Source organism: Hevea brasiliensis, chromosome 1, assembly GCF_030052815.1.
Source record: "Hevea brasiliensis isolate MT/VB/25A 57/8 chromosome 1, ASM3005281v1, whole genome shotgun sequence".
NCBI classification, from domain to species: domain Eukaryota; kingdom Viridiplantae; phylum Streptophyta; class Magnoliopsida; order Malpighiales; family Euphorbiaceae; genus Hevea; species Hevea brasiliensis.
Genome location: NC_079493.1, coordinates 30,324,612 through 30,335,983, shown reverse-complemented (window position 1 = coordinate 30,335,983; position 11,372 = coordinate 30,324,612). Strand labels below are relative to the sequence as shown.

Genomic DNA, 11,372 nt, shown 5'->3' with positions numbered 1-11,372 from the left:
AAAATAATTCGTAAACTTTTTATAAAAATAATGTTTGTTTTTGTAGGATAAATTTCATATTGTCTCTAAACTTAAGATGTTTTGATAGCACTCTTCTTGAACTTTAATTTGTCCTAACTTTAATTTAAATAATAATAAAATCTTTCTTTCATGTTACCATATGGCATGAAAAAATAAAAAAATTATTTTCTCAGCTCCATCATTATTTTCTCACCCAACCTTATTTCTCTTTCTTTTACTGTCTTTCTTTCTATTCTCTCTCCTCTAGCTGTCTCTGTTGTAATTTTTTTTTCCTCTATGTTTTGCTCTCCACATTTCCTTGAGTTTTATAGAGATTTGGTGGAAAAGGAGGAAAGCGTAGATGGCAATGGTTTGGAATTTCTTTAGGAGGCTAACATCGAGAAGAAAACTTGATATACTTGTTTAATTAACTTTGATATTAAATTTAAATATTTTTTTAAATCATTGAAAATAAAAAAGTATCTCAACTATATTCTATTTTTCAACGGCAACTTTTTCTTTTTCCGTTTTAGTTTGAATATTTAAAAAATTATGGAGTTAATTTATTTTTTTTATTTGACAATTTCTATAGGTTATATTATGTAATACAAAAAAATAAAAATTTTAATTTAATAGTATTAAAACTATTTTAAAATGATTGGTTCATAGCTTCTGTGCAGGACTCAATTTGAATTTGAGTAAAACTAAAGTCTCTATTATCTGTAATTGTATAGGTTATCACAAATTAAGAAAAAAAAAAGATCTCTCTCTTCACATCTCTTATAATTTCACATTTGTAATAGAAATTCAATAAATTTCAAATATTTACACTTACAATAATTTATTTACACCAACCACATCATGTAATACCCTAAAGATTTAAGAAATATATAATTTATTTAATTAATTATTTTATTTTTTAAAATATTTGTTGAGATTTATTGTAAACTTTAAAATTTAAATTTTTACTATTGAATTTGAGTGTATTTTGAATTGGACTGTATTTAGTGTAATACTATTTATTTGTATTTTGAAAAAATAAATTAAAAAAAATTATATTTTCTACATATTGCCACCAATTATTTTAATTTTTTCCTTCAAATTACAAATAAATAGTATTACACTAAATACACTCAAATTCAAAAGTGAAAATTTAAATTTTTAACTTTAAAATAAATCTTAAAATGCATTCAAAATATTAAATAATCAAATTAATAAATTATATATTTCATAAATTTCTAAGACTATCATGAATACATTTTGAGATTTAGACCTGAGATTTATCTATATAATATATAAATGCATGAAGAGGGGAACATTAATTTTGACCAAATTGCCCTTCATTATTTTAGCATTTGCAATTATATTTTTTTAATACTTAATTTAATTTTAAAGTTTATATAAATTTAAAATTTTTAGGACTTAAAATTTAATTTCTATATAATTTTAGAGTTTATATAAATAAAAAATTCTTAATCCTACTTGTAACACCCTAGGCAAATCCCACATCGGCAAAACACGGGAGAGATGCTGGATTTATAAGTTGGCGGCTTGTAACCCCTATTGACGCGTTTTAAAACCGTGAGGGCTTCGGCCCAGAGCGGACAATATCACTAGTGGGCCGAGCCGTTACATTTTTGGACAATGGCATATTTGATTAGAGCTGCACTACTGGTGCTGCTGTTGCGGCTGCTGGGACTGATCTTCAGTACCTACGCGATGGAATAATTTCTGGGTCTTTTACATTTTTATTGCTCTTTGGAAATAATTAACATTATCGGAATCTTTTATGATTACTTATTGTAATTTTAAATCTTAATTAATTTTTATCAGTGCCCAAGAAACCTATAACAATTTATAAAGGCTGGATGCACGGGTGTATACTGGTTAGACAGTCATATTATCTATCCAATATACGTTTGTTAGGCATGAGCCCAACTGTCGGGCACGAGACCCGCTGTCAGGCTTGTAAAGCAAGAAATAAAATAGGCACAATGGCCAGTAAGTAGGCATATAGCCTGTAGAACAATCATACTAGACATATATTGTCAGTTTATGATTTTTTTGGTAGACAGTACTGCTATCTGTAGTCCCTAATTGGCATACCAATTTATCAAACTAAATAAATAAGTCTAGGTATACTATGGGCAATTAAGCATTTTTAATTAATTTAGTACTATTCACTGTTATTATTTTCTAGTATTGTTCATTGGTACCATTAATTTCATATTAATAGGACATTAGTCCCAATTTACATATTCATATCATTTTTAATAGTTAATTCTCCTCATGAGTATTTTAATTATCATATATAGCATTTTTCCCATGAACCTTTCTTTAGGTTTATGTTGATGTGTTATCTTTATCTAGGAATTTGACTAGGTTAGGATATCTATTTAGTCACACTTCCTTTATAACAATTGCTCCTCTATGTTTAAACTTGAATTTCAGTTTTTGAATCACTGAATTTTGGGTTATAGAACTCAAGTTATGGTCAAAATACCAAATGAATAGTATTTTAGGACAATTTCTGGGTTGGCAGTTTTGGTGACTAAACTTGTGCTAACAATTTGATTTGGTTAAAGGCAAAACTAGGTCAAGTGGTCTTCATGAAAAGTAGAGCTCTATGTCTAAACTTTCCATTGGTGAAATTTTAGGTCATTTAGACTAGTATAGAGAGAGTTATGACCAAATGAACACGTACTGTTCATTTGGTCATTTTCTGGATTGGCAGTTTCAGTGACCTAACTTGTGCTAACAATTTGAATTGGTTAAAGGCAAAACTGGGTTAAGTGGTCTTCATGAAAAGTGTAACCCTATGTCTAAACTTTCTATTGGTGAAATTTTAGGTCATTTGGACTAGTATAGAGAGAGTTATGATAAAATGAATACGTACTGTTCATTTGTTCATTTTCTGGGTTGGCAGTTTCAGTGACCCAACTTGTGCTAACAATTTGAATTGGTTAAAGGCAAAACTGGGTTAAGTGGTCTTCATGAAAAGTATAGCCCTATGTCTAAAATTTCCATTGGTGAAAGTTTAGGTCATTTGGACCAGTATAGAGAGAGTTGGACCAGTATAGAGAGAGTTATGACCAAATGAACACATACTGTTTATTTGGTCATTTTCTGGGTTGGCAGTTTCAGTGACCAAACTTGTGCTAACAATTTGAATTGGTTAAAGGCAAAACTGGGTTAAGTGGTCTTCATAAAAAGTGTAGCCCTATGTCTAAACTTTCCATTGGTGAAATTTTAGATCATTTGGACAGTATAGAGAGAGTTATGACTAAATGAACACGTACTGTTCATTTGGTCATTTTCTGGGTTGGGTGCAGGATAATCCGGATTTAGGCAGTATTTAGGTCAAGTTTTGGACAGAATTTGGGCATGGTTTCTTCATAGAATATGGGCTATTTTGGGTCTAGTTTTAACCCCAATTGGCCTCATACCAATTGGGGTCACACAATTTCATTTATGGCCTAAAATGTATACTGCCCTCAACAAACACAACCTACAGAAAATAACACTTCCAATAATTCATTTCTCCTCCAACTTCCTTGCTTCAATTTGACATTCAAGGCACTTCTAAATATCATCAACACATCTCAACAATCTCAATTGCATGGTATAATACAAAAATACCAAAGTTAGGCCAAACCCTAACTCATAATTTCAACCTCATAAAATCTCAATGTAAATCAACTTCTAATACTTATAAATGCATCAACCAACATCATTAAATCACTTTATATACATCATAGTCATCAAAAACCATCACTCACCATGGGTACCAAAAATTCACTCCCCCCATAACTCACCTATTTCTTTTAGTTTCTTACAAATTTCACTTCATTTTAACCTTAACTCAAGGATTAATAAAGGAAGAAAGGAAGAAAGGAAGATTAGGCACTAACCTCTTGGGTAACTTGTTAAACTTTAACTTTTCTTCTTTTTTTCACTATCAATGGCTTCTTTATGGAGTGGGCTAACTTTTTAATGAAGGGGTCTATGGGTTTTGGTGAGGAGGAAGCTTGGAAAATCAAGCTTTAGGGAAGACAAAAATGGAGGGAGAGAGCTCCCATGGTGGACGGCAAGGAGAGAGAGAGAGAAGAGGGAAGAAGAAGATGGTTGGTAGAGTTTTATCTCTTGTAGGTATTTATATATATACATATATGTGTACTTTATTGTTTTAAAATTTCATAAATCTATTTCCTTTCTTTTCTTTACTTTCCTTTTTTTTTTCTTTTCTTTTCTTCTTCTTTCTCTTCTCATTTTTCAAATTCAAATTCATAAATTTATTTTATGTTAATTATTTTATTTCCTAATTTTTAATTTGACTTTTAGGTCAAAATTTACCTGTAGAGGTGAAATGACCAAAATGCCCTTCATGGTGCATATCGGGTTATTTTTATTATTTTTGTACCAAATAAATAAATTCTCTAAATTTTTTTTTATTTCCTCTAAATTTTTCCAATATTTTCTTAACATTTATTCCTTCAATTTATGCCTCCTTATTATAGTTTAAGGGTAGTTCCAGACATTTTGACTGTTCGAACACACATTAGTCGTCGGAACAGTAAAATGTACAGACTACCTGCGGTGAGGGCGTTACACTACTTGTATTTAAAGTCTACTTAATTAAATTTTATTGTAATATAATTTTAAATAAAATTTTATAAAAATACCTTCATGATTTATATTATTTACAAAAATAGGAAGGTATTTTATTTATATGAATCACTTTTTTAATGAATCCTAATAAAATTTTTATCTCTATCTTATAATTATTTATGTAAAATTATTTTAATATAATTATATTTGAATTTACATAGAAGAACAAGAAAAGAATTAATTTTTATTAGCCAAACATGTGAATTCTTTTTTAATGTTTTTGAAATTTTCATTTCATTTAACTTCTTATAAGTTCATTAAAAAAGGGGGACAAGCTTTGACCAAAATTGCACCTTCATTACTTTTAGTATTTGCAATTATATTTTTTAATAATTAATTTAATTTTAGAGTTTATATAAATCTAAAATTGTTAATCCTACTTGCATTTAAAGTCTACTTAATTAAATTTTATTATAATATATTTTTAAATAAAATTTTATAAAAATACCTTCATGATTTATATTATTTACAAAAAGAGGAAGGTATTTTATTTATATGAATTGCTTTTTTAATGAATCCTAATAAATTTTTATCTCTATCTTATAATTATTTATGTAAAATTATTTTAATATAATTATATTTGAATTTACATAGAAGAACAAGAAAAGAAATTAATTTTGATCAATCAAACATATAAATTCCTTTATTAATATTTTTGAAATTTTCATTTAATTTAATTTCTTATAAATTCATTAAAAAAGGGGGAGAACATTAGCTTTGACCAAATTGCCCTTCATTATTTTTAGTATTTACAATTATATTTTTTAATATTTAATTTAATTTTTGAGTTTATATAAATTTAAAATTTTTAGGACTTAAAATTTAATTTCTATACAATTTTAGAGTTTATATAAATCTAAAATTTTTAATCCTACTTGTATTTAAAGTCTACTTAATTAAATTTTATTATAATATATTTTTAAATAAAATTTTATAAAAATACCTTCATGATTTATATTGTTTACAAAAAGAGGAAGGTATTTTATTTATATGAATTGCTTTTTTAATGAATCCTAATAAATTTTTATCTCTATCTTATAATTATTTATGTAAAATTATTTTAATATAATTATATTTGAATTTACATAGAAGAACAAGAAAAGAAATTAATTTTGATCAATCAAACATATAAATTCCTGTATTAATATTTTTGAAGTTTTCATTTAATTTAATTTCTTATAAATTCATTAAAAAGGGGGGAGAACATTAGCTTTGACCAAATTGCTCTTCATTATTTTTAGTATTTACAATTATATTTTTTAATATTTAATTTAATTTTTGAGTTTATATAAATTGAAAATTCTTAGGACTTAAAATTTAATTTCTATACAATTTTAAAATTTATATAAATCTAAAAGTCTTAATCCTACTTGTATTTTAAGTCTACTTAATTAAATTTTATTATAATATAATTTTAAATGAAATTTTATAAAAATACATTCATGAATTATATTGTTTAAAAAAATATGAAAGTATATAATTTATATGAATAACTTTTTTAATGAATTCTAATAAATTTTAATCTCTATATTATAATTATTTGTATGAAATTATTTTAATATAATTATATTTGAATTTACATAGAAAAACAAGAAAAGAAATTAATTTTTATCAGCCAAACATATGAATTCTTTTATTAATATTTTAAAATTTTTATTTAATTTTAATTTCTTACAAGTTCATTAGAAAAATATTTTATGTAAAATAAATTTATATTTTTATTAATTTTAGATATATTTCTAAAATTCTTAATTATTATATTAATATATTAATTAGGTCATATATATATATATATAACAACAGACAAAAGAATCCATATTCATTGATTTATAAAAAATATTTAATTAGTATGTAATATTTAATAAAATTATATAAATAAATTTTTTTTAAATAACATGTAATTATGTACAAAATATAAAAATATATATATATGAGGAAAAACCTTTAAATAGATAAACATATATTATTTAAAGTTAATATTTATTAAGTTTGAATTCAATTATAAAATAATATAATTAATACGATAATTGTTATTTGTAATACTAATTTTTTTTTAATTTTAAAATGATACATTATTTAAAAATTTTAATGCTTGTACATATAAAAATGTATATTTTTCATTTTTTTAATACTATAATGCTATCCTAACTTGGTAAATAGTGAATAAGCATTAAAATAATTAGAAATCACACTTTAAATATAGAATTATTATTTTAACGTAATAAGTTTATATTTAAATTGATAAGTGCATAATTTATTAATTTTACTCCCATTACATTTAGTGTTTTTAGTAAGCTTTTATGTTTAATTCAGTTGGTTAAAATATATTTATCATCTAGGCATATTTTTAGATAGTTGCGGAATAATTGTGTTAAATGGAGAAATTTTCAGCATTTTACTTTTGCTGTATTTTTCAGGTGTTTCTAAAGTTGTGGGTCTCCAATTTGAGTGCTGTTTAATCCACTGAAAAGCTAAGATAGAGCACTTCAAATGATAAAAGGGGCCAAAGCCCAAATCAGTCTCCAAGGTTGACAAAATGAGTTATAGATCTATTGCAAAAGCCTAGACTCGATGGGTCACAACCAGTTTTAGTATTTATTTTGTATTTAGAGTTTCAGACATCCAAATGAAGCAAGGCCAAGCCCGATTGAACCTTAAAAGCCACCTCTACAACTTCTATGAAGGGCTAGACGAGAGATGAGGCCATTTTAATTGTAAAAAACGGCAATGAATTTGTCATAATGGGCTGGACTGTCTGACTAAACTAGTCTCGATTTTGGACCATAACTTGGGCTGTAGAACTTGGATTTGGATCCATGAGTACCCGTTGGAAAGCTAAGAAATAGGGCTACAACTTTTCTGAAGAGGGCAGAGGCAGATTCGGAAAGAAAGTCACTAAAAATCTACCTTGATTCCAAAAATGTGAATGCAGGCTGAAAATCTGCATCTTGAATTTCAAAACCTTTCCTAGTTTGGTTTGGTTTCTATCTTTGGGATTAGGTTTTTTTTAGTATAAATACGTCTTTGGGCAGCAGCTAAGAGCAGCGCTTCGTTCTCCATTCTCTTTTAGATTTCTTCTTTATTTTTCCTTTATTTTTCTATAAGCCATGAACATGAGTGGCTAAGTTTTTAATTCAGTTCAAGGGATTCAAGTTCTTATGTATGATTTGTGAGACCAGGTTCTTAATTTAATTTATAACTTTTTGAATATCTATTATTTTTTGATCTAATTGTTTTTGATCTATTGAATGGTTTGCTAAAAAGGCTTATTAATTAATTGTTTGATTTGATCAATTGCTAGTTCATCTTCATAATCTGTAATTGTTGTGTAAGATTGAACATGAGTAGCAATTAGGTTTTATTGATTATAATCCAAGTTTTCGATAATAATCTAAGGAAACAATATGGTGGATTAAATGATTTATACTTCATAAATTATTGTTCAGCTTAACTACTTCTTTTTCTTAAAGCAGTTATTAATTTGATGAGGATTACTTAATACCAACTCAGTTAATAATTAGAGTCAATAAGAGTGCTGGGCTCAAATTGATGAGTATAGGGAAGTCAGGGGTTTACCTCGCTGTTTAGTAAATCTACATTAAGTATTCAATAAGATATAATTGTATTTCTTTTGTCCATAATCAAATCAATGCATTTGAATGAGAATTACCTTGGACTGAAGTTTGTTTAATTCGAGAGTTTCATATTTAATTTTAGTTCTTAATTTCTGATTTTTTATTTCTTCTCTGGATTGTGAATTAATCACCCCAATCTTTGTTTCTTTTCCATTACACAAGCGCACGAAATTTAATAATTTAGTCTCTAGGGTTTGACCTGGATTCACTACTTACTGTAGAAAATATTTTATACTTGGTGATTTCAGTTATTTTAATTTCTAGTGGATTCGACACCCATCAAAAATTTTGGCGCTGTTGCCGGGGACTGAAATTTATTGGAATTCATGTTTTTGGTGTTAGGATATTTTGTTATTAATTTTGTTTATGAAGTGTTGCTATTTTCAGGTTTTCGAAAAAAAAAAATTAATTACGATGTTACTGTTCATTGTTACTGTTTATTAAGGATTTTGGTTGAATTTGGAGGGCAGCCCATACCTATTTTGAAGGAAACGACGCTCTGATCACGACCAATCAATCCATAGGATTCCTTAGCCCCACCCTTTTGAGGCCAAATTCGATTGTTTTCTAGTGTTTTAAGGCATTTTTCTGTTTTTACTTTATTTTTTTTTATGACAAGAATTTCTCAATCTGGTGAGTTGGTCTTTGATCCAGAAGTAGAAAAAACAGCTAAACGGTTGAGAAAATTGGCTAAGCAAGCTAGGCAGATTCCAAATACATCTGAAGGAGTCCAATCTCCAAAGGAGCTAAGTTTGGATTCGGATTCAGAGTCAAGTTTCGAAAATGAGACCCTGGCTACTGATAGGACTTTAAAAGAGTTGGCTGCTCCTAATCTAAACCAATAACCTTTGTGTATCCAATACCCTACTTTAAATGTTGCTTTTGAATTGAAATATAGACTAATCCATTTGTTGTCTAAGTTTCATGGTCTTGCAGGTGAGGATCCGCATAAGCATCTAAAGGAATTTCATGTTGTGTGTTCCAGCATGAAACCTCAAGGAGTTTCAGAGGATCAGATCAAGCTTCGGGCTTTCCCTTTCTCACTGGAGGGTGCAGCTAAGGATTGGTTGTATTACCTTCCTTCTGGATCTGTCAACTCATGGAATGGGATGAAGCATATATTTTTAGAGAAGTATTTTCCTATTTCCCATGCTGCCAACATAAGAAAAGAAATTTATGGCATTAGGCAGTACAATGGAGAGAGCTTGTATGAGTATTGGGAAAGATTTAAGAAGCTGTGTGCAAGTTGTCCCCATCATCAAATAAGAGAGCAGCTTTTGATTCAGTATTTCTATGCGGGACTTCTACCAATGGACCGTAGTATGATAGATGCTGCTAGTGGAGGAGCTTTGGATGACAAAACACCAGAAGAGGTAAGGAGGCTGATTGCTAACATGGCAGCAAACTCTCAGCAGTTTGGAATGAGAATGGATCACGCACCTAAGAAGGTTGATGAGGTAAGTACATCTAACCTTGAGAAACAAATTTCTGATTTAACTTCTTTGGTGAGGCAATTGGCTGTAGGAAAAATGCAAACTATTAAGGTATATGGAATTTGTTCAGGTTCGGGTCATGCTACTGATATGTGTCCTGCGTTACAAGAGGATGAGTCAATGCAACATGTTAATGCAGTGGGAAATTATGGACAGCCACAACACAGGTATGATCCCTTTTCCAATACTTATAATCCAGGATGGCGAGATCATTCCAATTTGAGTTATGGGAATCAATCGATGCAAAACCGATACCAACAGCAGAGACAAGTAAATCTACCACCTCCCTCAAATCAAGGTATGTCACTTGATGAAATTGTTAAGGCTTTGGCTAACAATACCCAACAGTTTCAACAGGAGACCAGAAATAGCATTCAAAACATAGAGAGGTAGATTGGTCAGTTAGTTTCATCTGTAAGCAAGCTTGAAGCTCAAGGTTCTGGAAAGCTCCCATCACAAAAAGTCATGAATCCCAGAGAAAATGCTAGTGCTATAGTGTTGCGAAGTGAGAAAGAAGTTGATAATCAGACTCCACATGAATCAACGAAAACGAAGAAGCAAGGAGAAAAAGAGTCTGAAATGGAGGTAAATACTGAACCTAAACTGAATAAGGTTAATAATTCTGTTCTTCCTCCATTTCCCTGCAGGTTGGCCAAGATGAAGAAAGAAGAACAAGAGAAAGAAATTTTGAAGACATTCAGGAAGGTGGAGGTGAATATACCTTTACTTGATGCGTTCAAACAAATTCCTAGGTATGCTAAATTCCTTAAGGAGTTATGCACTACAAAGCGCAAGTTGAGGAATAATGAGAAGATTAGTGTGGGGGAAAATGTGTCAGCATTAATTCAGCAAAAATTACGCCCTAAGTGTAAGGATTTAAGTTCGTTTTCTATTCCCTGTACAATAGGTGATTCTAAATTTGAATATGCAATGGCAGATTTAGGAGCATCTATTAATGTTATGTCAAATTCAGTTTTTCAAACTTTAAACTTTGTTCCTTTGAAAGAAACCAGTGTCATTATTCAATTAGCTGATCGTTCTAATACTTACCCATTCAGAGTAGTTGAGGATGTGTTGGTGCAGGTTGGAAGATTGATTTTTCCTGCAGATTTTTACATTCTGGATATGGAGGATGATAGTGCTCTCTCATCAAATTCAGCTTTGATTTTGTTTGGAAAACCTTTCCTAAAAACTACCAAGATAAAAATTGATGTGGATGAGGGTACCTTAACTATGGAGTTTGATGGAGAGACTGTCAAATTTAATATTTTTGATGCTATGAAATATCCTGCTGATAATCATTATGTCTTTTCTATTAATGTTGTTGATACATTTATACAGGATGTGTTTGAGTTAAGCATGGAGGATGAGTTAGAACATTAGGCTATTAGACATTGTAATTTGAATTTGGATACTACTGGTGTGGAAAGAAAATTACAATTGCATGGATTAGAGGAAATTATCCTTAAGGCTTATGAGAATTCTAGGATCTATAAAGAAAAGACAAAGGCATTCCATGACAAACTAAGGAAGCAGTTTGTGATTGGGCAAAAAGTTTTATTGTATAATTCCATAT

General features: G+C 28.9%; 1 non-coding gene across 1 annotated transcript; it reads right to left on the bottom strand.

Moving 5' to 3' along the window:
- Positions 1-9,460: 9,460 nt before the first annotated feature.
- On the bottom strand, positions 9,461-9,567 carry LOC131169653 (small nucleolar RNA R71). The gene has a single exon (XR_009140543.1). It is a non-coding gene; the product is annotated as a small nucleolar RNA R71 (small nucleolar RNA).
- Between the last annotated feature and the right edge of the window lie 1,805 nt (positions 9,568-11,372).